Here is a 17,076-nt window from a genome sequence, read left to right as displayed (position 1 = left end):
TTCATACTGATGAACAGTAGAGGGATAATGATTTCTAGAACTAAAACTAGATGATATGATAAATCCAGAAGATCTAGGAGCTTGAAAATTGCTTCGAACAAATGAATTGTTTCTAGTGCAATTCACATCAAATCGATGGTAGCAATGTAAGGCCAAGTGACCTGTTTTTCCACACGGTAGATAAATTTTCCTTTGACTCCCCCTCCCCCTCCCCCTCTTCCACCTGAATATACTCCAGTGAATAGTTGGTTATAAGGTTGATTCTAAGGCAGTGGGTACATGGATTGATTTTGATTGGAACCAAAGAAAGGAGGACCAAAATTAGAGGCATGGAAGTTAGAAGGATTAAGTGTGGGAGACTGCTATATAGAAAATGGAAAAGGCTAACCAGATTGTGGTGGTTTTTATTTTCATTGCCAGTCAATAGAGTAGCAACATTGGCCAATCCACCATGAAACTCACCATGAACAATAGAACTCATTGCAAGATTTACCATTTCCAGCCTAAGTTCCATTTTTTGTAGAACAATTGTGCCTCTTGAACAGATGTAGGATCAAGTTTTGATTCCAACCTAGTTTTTATGTTTACTATAGCTGCATCATACTTAGATTCAAGTCCATCCAAAATGTAATTGAGCAATTCCTCATCAGTTATGACAATACCAATTGTTGATAAACTTTCAGCAAATCCTTTCATTTTTAGGAAATAATCATGTATGCTCATGTTTTCCTCTTTAGTATTTTGCAACAAACTTTTAACATGCAATGTCTTAGCTCTAGATTCAGTGAGAAATTCCTTCTCTAAAGTAAGCCAAATGTTTGTGGCAAACTGACACTTAGAGATAACTGCAAACATTGATTCGGAAATGGACGAAAGTAGTCAACTGACTAAGAGTTTATCGATAACATACTCAAGATTAGGTTTCTTGATTACCTCTGAGTTTGAACTATCCGATTGTACTTTGATAAAGGGGGTAGGACATGGAATCAGTCTAGTTAGGTGCTCTTCAAGATCATGAGCTCCTACAGCAAACAAGATTTGAGACTTCCAAAAACGATGGTTGTCTCGTGTCAATTTTGTCAAAATAGTTAGAAGTGTAGACGAAGCATTGAAGAAAAATTAGTAAGAATGCTTGTGTCTGATGAGGTTTTGAAGTTAGAATTCTTGTCAAATTTGTTAAGAGGAGAAGAGATTGAGGAATCAGCTATAAGTGACGTTTGTCTATGGCTCTGATACCAAGTTTGAGAGTGATAATAATCGAGAGAAAATGAAAGAAAATGCAAGAAAATTACAGGGAAGAATCTGGAACAAGAAAATGTGTATATTTTTCTCATTAAGAAATATAGTAGAGTTGCAGTCTTTTATACACACAACAAAATAACAGACTAACGGGACTAAATGAACTTTAACAGTAATCGTTAGAGGTCAACTGAGTTAATTAACAGTCAGTAGTCAACAAGTTTCATATTCTAACACTACCTAAGGTTCTGGATTAAAGAAATTAAAAATTTCCAAAACCATTTGATGGCATATATTACATGCTAGTAAACATTCAATTTCGTTTCTTTCAGGCCCTTAAGTCCAACATATATATTATAGTTAAAAAAGAAAGGTGATATCAAACAAGAAAGTAATTGATTCAAGCTTCGTTAAAGTTTGTTCCTCTAAAAAATAATTCTTGCACCTTAATTTATATATACCACAAGTGTAGTAAAAGGGTAATAGGCAAATTAAGGCTCATCATATAAAATAGAAAAAGAAAAAGAAAAAAAAAGGCCAAATCAATCGTATAGTTTCACTTACATTAGCGTTCCTTCGTGTTGAAAGAATTTCTCTAATAAACAAACACTTTTAATGTTTCGAGTTTCAGAAATATAAAAAACCCATAAAAAATCATGTAAAGTTTTAAAGTTGAATTGCAGAGTTTGGCATCCAACACAAAGCAGTGAGAGAAATTGATAACCCCACTTCAAGTTCTTAGGAAACATATAATTGTAATGGTACTAGCAAAAAAATTTGACTTTCAAACAAAGAACATATATATGAAACATGTCAGTGATTACCTCACTCACCTGGGCAGCGCCTTTGAAAGATCTTCCATTGTAAAGATTAAGCATGCTTATTCAACTAAATAACTAACACTAGTTATAGAACAATATAGCTTACAACTTAAAGAAAAATAGGAGAAAAGCTAAGTGAATGTAACACACAAGAATTTCATTAAGCTTTGGCTTGCCTTTTAAGCTATAGCTACTTCAAAATCAATTTACATAAGTAACTATGTTATTTTAATATGAGTCATGGAGAATATCAACATTATTTATTATCATGGACTACTTCAATATCAATTTACATAAGTAACTATGCTAGCAGGCTCAACCACAGGAACAATATCTTGAGGTGCTTGACCACTTGGATTAGGATTTGGATCACCATACTTAGTTGAAGGTGTTCCTTGTTCTCCACAGAAACATGTGTGTTGTGAATAGCTTGACGGGCTTGCTGGGTAGTGATTGTGAGGAGAAGGTGTAGCTGCCCCCAAACTATGGACTTGGATGCCAGTTTTTTCTTTGAAAGTATGGGCACTGAGGTCCCTGGAAACAAAGATTCTTAACAAAGTATGAATCCTTGTCCATAACGATGATCTGGGATTCGATTCTTTCAAGATTTCCTTATGCTCATAAACAAAAATGGCCATGAAAATGATGAGAGCCAGGATTGAAGCGATGCCAGCAATGAGAAACAACCCCCAAAAACTATTAAGGCCAAGGTTGTGTGAAGAAACTAAGGTGCTCGGGTCAGGGTAGTTGTTTTTCTTAAACCATGCATCTTCAATTTTGTTCATTTTTTGTCCCTCGGTCACATTTCAGATCGCCCTTGAAACATCAGGTACTAGAGGTGAACCAAGTGGGAAGGCCTGCAACACATCAAATGGACATAATGCTCCATTAGAAACTAAGCACAACAAAGGAGGTGAGAAATTCAAGAAACTAAGAGAGTTTAGAGAACTTACAAAGCCAAAACCAGCTGTCTTAAATGTTGGTTCAACCATGGTATACTTGGAGCAATGTTTTCCCATAAACAGCTTAAGGTATGTGACTTCATCAAAAGCAGCTGCTATACCGCCATTTGTAGTTCCCTTTTCAAAAAGGGCGTCCCATTCTTCCACTGTATCATAAACCAATAGTTTTTTTTTCGTTAAAGCCTAATTCTTCCAAGATTCCTGCAACAAAAGAACCCTGCTGGAACCCAACATTTTCCCCTCTCTTCATCAATTCTGTTACATCACTAATAGTAGGCTGGAGCCTTTGGACCGTAAGGAGTGATGTCAGGCTAGCTGTGTAGCTTTGGGTGAGTATGAGGACTACAAAACACCATACAATCACCACAAACCGACCCAAATTTCTTATCACTCTCTCACCTGCAAACACAATTCAAGATAATTAAAGAATAACATCAATGTAAAGCCTTGTATTGTTGCTAAAAAGGGATAACTTGAAGTAGAAGTTATAAATGGTTAAGGAAATTACGGTGTGAAAAAACCATGGTCGAAAAGGAGAACCAGAAACTTGTTCCAACTTGATGCTCAGGTGGACCGCGAAAATCTTCATTGATTCTATGCTTAAGAACCCAGATGAAAAGTCTAATGAAAAGGAAAAAAAAGGCACTTGTCATCCAAATGTCCCATGTCAGAGGCTTCAGGAACACCCATGTATTTTTCTTGTTGTTGTCTTTGATTGGCACGATCATTGATACTCCAGATTCGGTATATGGTAAGGTGAAGTCCACAAATTGTGATCTGTTGGCCACAATAGTAGTATCTCCCACCACAACGTCAAATTTCTGTTCATAGTTTTAAAAAAAAAAAAAAAAAAAAAAAAAAAAGGATCAAGTAAGACATCATATCAAGTCTATGAACTCCTAATGCTTGCAAAAATTCTGAGGACATAATTCTTTGTGTTACTATATAAAGTCTACTGCAAGTAAAAACTATAATACTAGGCAGGATAAGAACTTTTACCCCAAGCTTGACTTGGTAGACCATATTGTTATATGAACCAGCGTTAGTGCCATCAGATAGTGCAAAGGGAATGAACTCATAATTGATGGCATACGGTAATGCTTGCATTACAGCTTTAAAGACATCAATACAGTAACCGGTGGCTATTGTTTTGTTACTAGTAGGATTTGTTATGACTTTTACAAACTCACTAAAACCATTCTTCACTGGCACTCCAATGCGCAATATCTTCTCATTGGTTGGAATTTCCTAACCCTTTGGAACAGATGTAGAGTCCCCTGGCCATATAATAGGTCCAAGATTGGATTTTGAAGTTGAATCTGCACTTGTTAAATTCAATTTCTTCGCTAGCCCTTTCTCTGGAGTCCAAAATCCGATCCCTCTTTCTCCATCACCATTCACATTGAGTATTTGAAAAGCTAACGACTGCAACTGCCTATCAACAAACGTGTAATCTCCAGTGAGGCCTCTGAATTTAGTTACTGATAATGATTCAAGAAGTTTAGGACCATTCCTGGAGACACCAAAAGCTTCAAGGTCTGTTGCATTGGTGGAAACATGTGTCATATCAAAGCCAAAGTTTGTATTACCAATGTTATCAAATGCCATAGCTAGTGCCATTGTAGCATCATAAGCCAAAAATCCAAAAATGTTCAGTTCAGCATCAACAAGGCTTGGGTTTTCTTGTTGGAATTTTCTCTTCCATCGAAGTCGAAAACCATCAAGCACTTTAGTTTTAGAAACATAAGGCCTTACACCAAACACTCCTTGCATTGATTCAATCACAGAAGGCTCCAATGAAGTAAAAAAATTAGTTAATCCATCAGTAAAAATCCAAAAATACCATTGATTCATCATTCCAACTTGTTTTGCTTTAGTAAAAAGCCTAGAGCCAAGAGAAGGCAACATGTGCACAATGAACACTCTTGTTTGCATAGTCATTAACTTGTAAAGCTCTTTAACAATTTGGTCATCAGAAGCGACAGGAGAAATGACACTTCTATAAGGGATGCGTGTGTTAATAGCTTGCAATGCATCAGTTAAATAAGGTATAACTGCTTCACCAAACTCATTGTCCACGTAAATGGGCACAACTTCTCTCCAACCAAAGGCTTGAATAATTGAAGTTATGGCACCAACCTGAGACGAGTCATTTTGCGTAGCTTGGAAGAAATATGGACTTCTGATGGAAGTAAGAGAAGGGCTTGTTGCAGAAAATGAGAGAATGGGCACTTGAGATTTGTTTCCAAGATCAACAACAATGTTGGTTTGCATAGAATTCTCTGGTCCTATTATGGCTTGCACTTGCACATTCTTTATCAATTCTAAAGCTGTAAAATAAGCAAAAGATTCTCTCCTTCAATTAAATTTCTAAATTTAAAGGTTAACTTATCTTTACCCATAAACATTTTTTACACCCCATTTTATTAAAGATGAAACAGTTTTGAGAAACTAGAAGATAGTCTTGAATAATGGAGAAAATTTTCACTACAAAGTATTGAAGTTTAATCTTTGTTTCAAAGATCAAGCCTTAGTCAAAATATGTCATACAACAAAGATAATATAATAAAATAAACAAATCAATAAAGCTTTCATCTTCACTCTCGGCTGGAAGAATCTCATATTCTAGATTTATATTTCCCCTAGACATTTCTCCACGACCTAATAAACAATGCCAATAATATTAAAAGAAACTAGATTTTATATTAAAACTAAATTAAGCCCTCGTTGTAGAAATTTCTTTTGGTTTATGAGAAAATACAGTATTACTCTTTTAAAAGTTTTTTAATATTCAGTCTTAATAAAATAATAATAATAACCAAATTATATAGACTTAAGAATAATAATGATTCTTTGCAGCGTTAAAATTTATCAGATTTTTTTAAAGTATTAAAATTAATTAAAAACTATTTTTGATAGAGAAGATTGGTGACAAATTTCAAATTTATTTATACTTAATAAAATATCTTGCTGATGGGCTCCGTTTGTTTAGTTTTTTAGAATAGCATTCTACCCTGGATATCATTTTTTTTTTTAAATATGATAAGATTCTGAGAATATTTTTGGTACTTTTCTTGAAAATATTTAGATTATTTTTAACTCCCTAAGTTTGTTAATTTAACTAAATACCATTCACAATAAAACTTTATAAATTAACAAAAATACCCCTACCCACCCAACTATTGTTGACAGTCAGCTATAACCGTCAGACGGTGGCCGGAAGCCACCGGGATGGAGCACAACCAATTGGATATAGCTAGTCGTGTGCTGATCTGGCCTTTTTCGGCTAGATCCACCGTGGATTTAGCCGAAAATAGCCAGATCTATAGCGACAAATCTGGCCTTGATGGCCAAATATTTGGTCGTAATCTGGTTGGAAATAGACAGATCGACGCATAATTAGTCAGATCTAACTGGTTATATGTCGTTACGACGACGATGATGGCTACTGGCGGGTGATAGTGGTTTGGGTGGGTGGGGGTGTTTTTGTTAATTTTAAAATTTTTATTGAGAAAAGATAATTGCTAATGTTTTGATTTGAATGGAATAAAATTAGATTTTGAAGAATATTAAAATAAATATATTTTTTATTTTTTAGAATATGATAGTGGAATAGAATAGGGAGAAAGTAGTGTGCCAGCGCAGGGAAAGTAATTAATGTTACGCACACAAATCAACTATTTATTTAAGGCCGAACGACTTGTGCATACCCAAGATTTACCGTAACGACAAGTTGGTACCCAAAAGGTTTTGAAACGACAAATAGGTACCTTCCGTCATGTTCTGTTACTGATTTCTGTTTATTAATAGTGAAAAGACTAAAATGCCCTTCAAAGTTTCAATTTTAGTTTTTTATAAATTTAAAAATTTCTAAAAAACCCCCTAAGTTTGCTAATTTAATTAAACACCCCCATATATAAAAAGTTTGTTAAATAACAAAAACACCCCCAGTGCTAGATTCCGGCCACCATCGTCGGAATCTGGCCGGAAAACTACATTACAACACAGACCCGTCGGGTCTGTGTCGTAACGTGCCGAACTGGCCTTTTTACGGTCAGATCCGCCACGGATCTGGCCGGAAAAGGCAAGATCTGGCCGTCGAAGCAACAGCCAGATCTGGCCTTTTTCGGCCAGATCCGTGGCTGATCTGGCCGGAAAGGGCCAGATCTACTAGTACCCGATCTGGCCGTCGAAGCAACAGCCAGATCTGGCCTTTTTCGGCCAGATCGACGCGTTACGACACAGATCCGACAGGTCTGTGTCGTAACGCAACTTTTCGGCCAGATTCCGGCGCTGGTGGCCGGAATCTGGCTCTGCAGGTGGCGGGGGTGTTTTTGTTATTTTATAAAATTTTTATACATTGGGGTATTTAGTTAAATTTGTAAACTTAGGGGGTTTTTTAGAAATTTTTAAATTTATAAAAAACTAAAATTCAAACTTTTAAGGGCATTTTAGTCTTTTCACTATTAATAAACAGTAATAAACAGAAACCACTAACAGAACATGACTGAAGGTATCTATTTGTCGTTTCAAAACCTTTTGGGTACCAACTTGTCGTTACGACAAACCTTAGGTACATGTAAGTCGTTCTCCCTTTATTTAATTAACCTTATTATTTTATAATTAATATATTTGATGTCAAATCGTTTCCATCCAAAGTTCAGACTTTTTGTAAAAACTAAGCTTAATTTCTTCCTCGACAGAGGCTAAACTCTTTAGAATTTTGAGACGAAGTAATAAGTTCAAACAAAACACATGCATTTAATGAGCTCAATTTAATCACTTCTACACTCAAGTGATTCCTTCACCAGTCTGGAACTGAAGACATACAGTACAATTTAAGGGTGCGTTTGGTTTAGTATTTTGGATAGGATTTTAGGGATAGTATTGAGTTATTGGATAGGGGAGTATTACGAGGTAAATTTTAAAAATTTATAAAAAAACCCTTAGGTTTACGAATTTAATTAAAGACCCGAACAGATAAAATGACAAAAACACCCCCACCACCTGTAGTGCCAGATTCCAGCCACCACCGCTGGAATTTGGCCGAAAAATTTTTTTACGGCACAGACCGATCGGATCTGTGCTATAACACGTCGTTATGGCCTTTTCCGGCCAGATCTACGGTCTGTTATGGACGTCGATGGTCGGAAAAGGCCAAAAGACGGCCATTTCTTTGGTCGTCGCTGAAGGCCAGATCTGGCCTTTTCTGGCCAGATCCGTGGTGGATCTGGCCGGAAAAGGCCACATTGGTGAACTTCCAGCTATTTCTGGTCGGAAGTTAGGCCGTTGTACAAATTAAGGCTATCACTGACAGTGGTTGCCAGAATCTGACAAGTTGGGTTGATGGGGGTGTTTTTGTTAATTTTTAAACTTTTTTTCAGGGGGTATTTAGTGAAATTAATAATCTTATGGGGTCTAAAAGTAATTAAAAAATAAGATAATATTTCTGGCATAATGTGCCAAACATTATTTGGAGAACAGGATCCAGAATATGGATAAAAATACTAAGCCAAACATAGTGAGAATTGGTTGCATAAAAGTCTGAAAGCGCCATGTTGATGCAGCTTAAGCTCATCTTCCCCAATTCTCCATTTTCGTTAAGAATCACACCCACATTAACTGGGATTGTTGTGTTTTGTGACGTGGCCGTGTGTGTGAAGAAGATGAAAGTAAATAATAGAGAAAGAATAAAAGAGAAAGAAACAAGATTGGTTGGTCTCTGTCTCATCTTTGAGGCTTTGATACTAAGAGTTTAGATTAGACAATTGATAGCTTAACTTGTTTGCATATATATAGTGAGAATTGAGATACTATTTAATTTGGAAAGTATGAATATATATGAAGCCTAGAAGAAGGAAGAGTACTATATGGGAAGGCGTAAGTCTAAATATAGCAAGAATTTTCTAATTTGACTATGTGGATTAAGTGAGCGAATGAACGTTACAGTAATACTATATATGTATACAAAATTGAATCTCAAATTTAGATAAAAATAATATGTAGTTGTAGACATATATATAGTAATCGTATCTGTTGCAATCACAAGTTAAAGTAATTTCAATGAATAATGCAGGTGTGTAATGTAAAGGTGGCATGAGATGATAAAGAATGGAAAATGATAGAGTTACCGAAAAGTATATACCGAATTTGTGCACCGAATGACGTGACAAAATCCTGACCGTTGATTAATATTAACTTATGATGAATCAACGGTCAGGATTTAGTCATGTCATTCGGTACACAAATTCGGTGCACACCCATCGGTAACTGTAGCATTACTCATAAAGAATTATAGCAAAACTCTTTAAAAATTGTCTGAAACTCAAATCTCTGTTTTGTCATTGAGTAATACTACACATACATCATTTTCATACAACATTTCTCATACAACATTATGTGGCAAGATATGATTGACTAATTTAAAGTTAAAATTAAACTTTTACTCAATCATATTTGACCACATAATGTTGTATGAGAAATATTGTATAAAAATGATGTATGTATAGCATTATTCTTTGTCATTAACTCCTTATTCATTGGAGTGGGACATGTCTGAGTTTAACAAGGAAGCGGGAGCAATCAAACCAAAAATCTCTTTCTTGTCCTTGGGCAAAGAGAAGCGCTTTTGCTACTGAGAAAGCGAACGGTAAGCGCGAAGGTTCAAGACTTAGCCGACCGTTAGCGAAGCTAGATTCTCATAGCGAGGCGCTTCGCTAACTCGAAGCGCTGTAGTAGCGCCGAAGCCCTATGTGCTATAATGCTGAGCCAAGAGCGCTCCGCCTTATCTATAGAAGCAGTCAACTGAGTTCTGAACGAATTAGCTCTTTGGTAATGGCTTAATCTATAGATAGAAAGCCCTATGATGGGAAACTACCACGTTAGGTTTGGAGAGAGATGGGACCGGATCGTTTACCTTGACCAAATCAAATTATCTTTTCAAAGAATATCCTTACCTAAGTTACACTACAATTAAAAGAGCATCTCCTCTTCCCCAGTTCAAAATTTTACTTCTCATCTCCTTTAATAATAGTTTTTCAAAGTCAGATCAGTTGATGGATCAAGTAATTGAAAAGCAAGAATCCAATTTAATTTCAACTTCTTTAATTGTTAATGCGTGATTTTAACACCAACGACTCGCACGTGTAAAATGCTAAGAAAGTCTTAGAAATTACAAGTGAATGATTATGAGAGTTGTTATGGTGCAGAGATTATATATGTCTGTAGAAACATAAATAATAAATTGACAAGAGAGATTTTTATAGTGAAACAGATGCTTAAAGTGAATCCTACATCCACTATTATTTTATTATTCTTTAATTATTTTTCTGATATTGTCTGTAAGGTATACAAAAATGGAGAAATGTTTTATTTATAGAGAAAAAATAATGGTTGAAGCTCTCGTTTGTGCCCAACTCTCATATGCCTAGCCCACTCTTTTGTGAGGAGAGATACCCATTTATACATGTGAAGTCAATAAAATGAGTGTTTTTACAAGTTGCCTTGACACGTGGAGACCACTCCAATCCTTATCTTAAAATGTGATAGGATTGATATAAAATATTTCTTTGAGGCGGTTTGAGTTTTGACAGCTAATACCACTTTGTCTTTGAGTCTTTGTTAAACTCTAATTGGTGGTGCTGATATCAGTGTATATTTTTGGCACAATATTAATAACAGTTTATTAACCACAATGCTTAATCATCGTCCAAACCCAAGCTTCCTTTCCAGGAAACATCCTTTGTTATATCAAATGTTGTTTTCAAGTTACCTACTTCTAAAATCCCCATCATCATATTCTATAATCAACCACCAACATATATAATTATATAGATTAATGAAGTTTTGCCACATTTCATTTGGGTACCCGTTGACCTCTTCTTCCTTTATTTTTTTATTTTTTATTTTTATAAATAGTCAATCTTTAATTGTGACTATCTTGAAATTTTTAACTCATGAACTTATAAAGTTATTGATAATTTTAAGCTAATGAAAATTCCTTTTTTTTTTTTTTTTTTGGGTGAAATTATGGACAGTTTTAGAGGTGTGTACACTAAAATTTTAAAATTTTTGTACATAAAAAATTTCTTTTATATATTAATTAAACCAGAATCATGGTTAATCACCGCTAGATTCATCATCGTTAGACTGAAAATATTCATATAGACATATTGTTTTTCGGAAATTTTTATATGTTTTCTGAATTTTTTTATGTGTTTTCGTCTTCAAGGAAAGTTGAGTGAAAGGGATGACTGAAAATAACAAGTTGGACTATAAATTTTGAGTTAAATAAGTAGTGGGCAAGTGGACTTGTAATCTAACATTATAAGTCAGATTAATTAACTTAAAATGTGGAGCTAAGGATTGGGAATTCAAAGTCTCAAAGCATCAATATAATTTAAATTCAGCAGTTTAGACGAGAAGGCGAAATTTGAATTAGAATTCTGTAACCAAGGTCTTAATCACGGTCACAGTGTATGTTGTTATTGTCAGAATTATTGTTGCAATGTCAGAATGAATTTAATTTTTTTTAGTTAATATGATACTTCCAGGTAATGATACTGAAAAGTAGCATTATATTTTGTAATTTAATCATAACAAAATTATCTAAACAATTAAAAAAAAAAAAAGAATTAAGCCATTAAACTAGAAGAGTTTCAATCGGCTAGCTGGATGTTATAATTATTAAGAAAGAAAAGATACCTTCAAAGACTTGAAAAATTGAAGAAAAATTATATGTGGTAAAAGGATGGTCAATGGAAAATCTCAAAGGAACCTCCCTATAAGATGACTTCTTTTGATCCATAATAACCATTTACAATTTCCCCCAAATTTGCCAATTAATTAGTTTATTGTGTCCCTCACTTTAGGACGAGTTTGATGCTTTATATTGTATAATAGAGTTAATGACATTAATTCTCTAAGGTATGATATAATAACAAAAAACCCTATAAGATTTTCGAAATAATAAAAATCTCTCCATCGTCAATGAATTTGTTAATAAACCGTTAAAATTTAACTATTATATGTTAGTAAATATTATCAAATTCTCTTCTTACTATTTATTTTAACACCTAAAACTTAATAATAGAGAGATTTCTGTTATTTCGAAAATCTCCAAATGATTTTTTTTATTGTATCATATCTTGAATTAATATCATTTAACTCTTGTATAATAATATCCACAAAACAAAAGAAAGAAGAGGTGAAAACCCTCATTTTGTAACATATTGACTTATAAAATTATTGATAATTTTATTAGTTAACTGTTAACACCTCTTTTGTCAAATCACAGGAAATTAATTTGCAAGAAAGAAGCAACAATAAACTTCAAAAAAATGTCTGAAAGTATCCGACCGCGTTTTCAGCAAAACTCTTTAAAAAAATGTCTGAAAGTAAAAGATGTGATTTGTCGTAACTCCATATTCATTGGAGTGGGAGATGTCTGAGTCAGACAAGTAAGTTAAATATGATTTTGTCTAATTCATACACCATAATCGTTTTCCTTGACCAAGTCAAACTAAATATGATTTTGTCTAATTTATAGACCATAATCGTTTTCCTTGACCAAATCAAACTAACTATATATGGACTGATATCCTTGTTGGCTAATAAAAAGAGTATCTGTTCTTCTCCCACAGTTAGTCAAAAAATTTATTTTTCACTGTTCTAATTTTATTTCAACTTCTTCAATCTTTAACTAATTTTTGAAAGTCAAAAAATTGAAAAGCAAGAATCTAAAACTGGGTTGTGTGGCAGTGAAACTCTAGAAGTAGCGGACAGGATATTTAACACTTTAATGAGTCTAACGACAATGCTTAATCATCAAATCCTAGCTTCCCTTCCAGGAACCACCCTTTGTTATGTCAAATATTTTTTTCTCAAATTATTAACTTCTTAAATCCCATCATCATCATCAGATTCTATAATCAACCACCAAGATTATTAACTAAATTAATGAAGTCATGCCGCATCGTTTGGGTAGCCATTGACTTCTTTTCTTGGTAAACAGGTTTTTTGTTTTTTTCTTATTATATATAAAATTAATTTTAAACTATTTAGAAAAACTTATTGCGTGAACCTATAAAACTACCGTTAAAAGAGAAAAACTGTCAGACATTATTTTAGAAGTTTACATGTTAAAAACTTTTATGCCCATAAATGTGAAGTGAATAAGTGTATATTGTTTTCTGAATTTTGTAGATATTTTCGCTGTCAAGGATAGTTGAGTGAATTATGGGATGATTGAAAATATCAAGTTGGATTATTAATTGTGTGTTAATTACTTTACCTACTCTACAGTCTTCAGCAAGTGGACTTCCATTGTAACCTTATGCGTCACATTAATTAACTAATAATGCTATAATATGGAGCTATGGATTTGGAATTCAAAGTCTCTACACATCTATTCAAATTCAATGGTAAGTTTGGAGGAGAAAGTGAAATTTGAATTAAAATTCTGTAACTAAGCAAGGTGTCAATCACAGTCACAGTCTATGCATTACTGTCGAAATCAATTTAATTTCTAGTTATTACAATATTTCCAAGCAATTATTGGAGAATAATAGTTACAGTAACAGATTGTAGTTATAGTCAACTTAGTTTGTTTGTTTTAGTTTTAGTTTGTTACAGTAAGCTAAAGTAGTTACATTGACTATAGTTAATTATTTGTCTTTAATCATGGTTAGGTACTGAAGTTTGTTGCATTGTTTAGTTAAAGGACTTCAATCCTTTACTTGTAAACTGTGACTGATAATGAAATAATACAGTTTCAAGTTTCTCTTCTTTACTCCTCTGTTCTTTGTCCTCTAACATGGTATCAGAGCAATAGCTTCCAGTTTTCTCTTTCTTGATCACTTAAAGATCAGTTCATATGAAATCTATCTTCAAAATTTCCTTTTTCTTTTACCTTGAAATTGTCAATTTGTGAGCTGATCTTTAAAAATGGGAAGTTCAAACCATGAACCAGTAGTGAGTGCAATTGATTCCAATTCACCTCTCTATATTCATCCATCAGATACGCCTAGTTCTGTATTAGTGACAGAACAACTAATTGGTACAGAAAATTATGGTATATGGAGCCGAGCGATGAATGTTTCTTTGCGAGCGAAGAACAAGTTAAGGTTTGTTGATGGAACACATGTGAAAAGCCTTTATCTGATTCTCCTTTGAATGCTCAATGGGAGAGGAGTAATTCCTTGGTATTAGCTTGGATTTTCAACACAATATCAAAAGATATTTTCAATGGAATCGTCTACTCAACCAATGCTTATCAGGTATGGAAAGATTTACAAGAATAGTATCATAAGGTGAATGGAACAAGAGTCTATAGGATTCACTGGGAGATAGCTAATCTCACTCAAGGAACATCTACAATAGCCATTTATTACAATAAACTAAAATAGCTCTGGGATGAGCTAAATTCTTTAGTTAGCTTACCACCTTCAGATAGTGCATCTGCTAGGGCTTATCTTGATCCTCTAAATCAACAAAAGTTACTGCAATTTCTAATAGGACTAAATGATTCGTACTCGATGGTGTGTTGTCAAATTCTCTTGATGTCTCCATTACCTTTTGTAAAACAAGCCTATTCAGTGGTGAATCAAGATGAGAGTCAATATTATCTGGAATCAGCACCAATACAGAGGTTACTACATCTCTTTATGCACAAAATTCTCAAAGAACTCAGAATCAAAGTTCCAAATATAAGGGATAAAGGCTATGTTTTGAGTGTGAACATTGTCACATGCCTGGGCATAAAAGGGAGACTTGTTACAAACTGCATGGTTACCCTATTGATTTTAAGGGGAAGAAAAATGTAAAGAATAAAGTCTCAGCCAATCAGGCACAGTCTCAGCTTACCAATTTGTCCTCATAAACTTCAACTCCGAAGCATCCTTGGAACAGTCTTATCAGCATTCTGCAATTATTGGGGAAGGAGAATGCAACACCAGCAGCTAATCTTCCAAGTAACATCACCTCCTTATTCTCAAGCCATGATGAAATTGATGATTGGATCATAGATTCAGGTGCTATTGATCATATGACCAATAAATTTTCTGGTTTAGAATCTCCTATTATTATGAATTCATCCATTAATTCATCTGCAGGACTTCCTAATGGCACCAAAACCTCCATTAAGCATACTGGTTCTATCAAATTGGATAATAGTATTCATCTACAAAATGTTTTACATTTCCCTGATTTTAAATATAATCTACTTTCAGTGTCAAAATTCACTACTTCCAACAATTGCTCCATCAATTTATATCCTGATTTTTGCTTAATCCAGGATGTCTGGAGCGACAAGTTGAAGGGGATTAGTAGAAAAAGCTAGGGCCTTTATTACTTTGTACCTTTTTTCAAAATGAATTCCAATGTATCATATCTTGATATGATAACTAGTACAGTTTGTAATAAAGATTGTTTCAATCCAGTTGTAAACTTTGTTTCAAAGTTGAATAAAAAGTCTGGTTTTCTTTCTGCATCTTGTTCATCATCTAGTAATCCTTGAAATTTGGCTTCAAAGGTTGGGACATGTACCTAATTCAGTGTTGAAACTCATGGTCAAAAACCTACCTATTTTAAATCCACTTTATTGTAAAGTTTGTCCATTAGCCAAACAAACTAGAGTTCCATTTCCTTTGAGTAATTCTACCATTGATCATATTTTTGACATTTTGCATATTGATGTTTGGGGCCATATAAGATACCAACTCATGGCTATGCTAGATTTTTTCTTACCATTGTGGATGACTTTTCTAAGATTACTTGGTTATTTCCCATGCAATTCAAATTGGATGCATTTCAAACCATTAAACAATTCTTGTTAATGGTTCATAATCAGTTTCATATCACTCCCAAATGCATTAAAACAAACAATGGTTTAGAGTTTTTTAATAAAAACTGTCATGATTTACTAACTGGTTAGGGCATTATTCATCAAAGCTCCTTTGCCTATTCTCCTCAACAGAATGGTTTTGTTCAGAGAAAGCATAGGCATATCTTAGAAGTAGCAAGAGCCCTAAAGTTTCAATCTGATATCCCACACAATTTCTGGGGATATTGTGTACAAGCTGCAGTTTACCTAATCAATAGGTTTCCAACTGCAGTCCTTTAAGGTATTTCTCCATATGAAAAATTCTTTGGCCAAGCACCTACATTAGGTCCTCTTAGAGTTTTTGGCTCTTTGGCTTATTCTACTATTCGCTCTTCAAAAGACAAGTTTTCTCCGAGATCTACACCCTGTGTTTTTATAGGTTCTTCTTTAACAAAAAAAAAGTATTTGCTATATGATTTATAATCACATATTGTTCAGGTTACAAGGGATATTATCTTTTATGAACATAGATTTCCATTTACCTAGCCTAAATCCTCTAAAAACATCTTTTCATCTGAATCCTTTATGGATTTAGAACCATTTTCTAATCCTACATTCTCTGCCTCTCCTTACACTCAAGATAGAGAAAACAAACTATTCAAATTGCAAAACCAAGTATTGCTTCACCATCACTTGAAAAACCTATTACTACATCATCATCACCTTCTAGCCTACCTTCTGGACCCCTCAGAAAATCTACTAGAGCCTCTAAGCCTCCAATCTGGACAACTGATTTCATATGTCCTACCATTCCACAAAAACCAGTAGCCACTGTTGTTAAATATCCTATCTCTAATTTTTTATCCTATAATCATCTCCCACCTAAATACCTAGCTTGCCTCTCCAAAATTTCTTCTCATGCTGAGCCTGTTAACTTTCACCAAGCCTCTAAAGATCCATATTGGATTAGAGCCATGAAAAAAGAGATTCAAGCCTTAGAAAATAATGCTACATGGTCCTTGTTTACTTTACCTCCTGGTAAGATTCTTATAGGTTGTAAATGGGTGTATAAATTGAAGTATAGAGTTGATGGTTCCTTAGAAAGATACAAGACACGTTTAGTTGCTAAAGGGAAACAGGTTGGGATAGACTATGCAGAAACTTTCTCACCAGTTGTCAAAATGGTTACTGTTAGGAATTTAACTCTAGCTTCCATGAATAATTGGCCTCTCTA

At 34.1% G+C, this 17,076-nt stretch overlaps 1 pseudogene; it reads right to left on the bottom strand.

The window, feature by feature from the left end:
* Positions 1 to 2,344: 2,344 nt before the first annotated feature.
* On the bottom strand, positions 2,345 to 16,653 carry LOC116139284 (annotated as a pseudogene).
* Positions 16,654 to 17,076: the final 423 nt, after the last annotated feature.

The sequence above is a fragment of the Pistacia vera genome, unplaced genomic scaffold (genome assembly GCF_008641045.1).
Source record: "Pistacia vera cultivar Batoury unplaced genomic scaffold, PisVer_v2 Contig35, whole genome shotgun sequence".
Classification (NCBI taxonomy): Eukaryota; Viridiplantae; Streptophyta; class Magnoliopsida; order Sapindales; family Anacardiaceae; genus Pistacia; species Pistacia vera.
The sequence above is the reverse complement of the archived record's forward strand: the minus strand, read 5'-3'. Positions and strand labels throughout refer to the sequence as shown.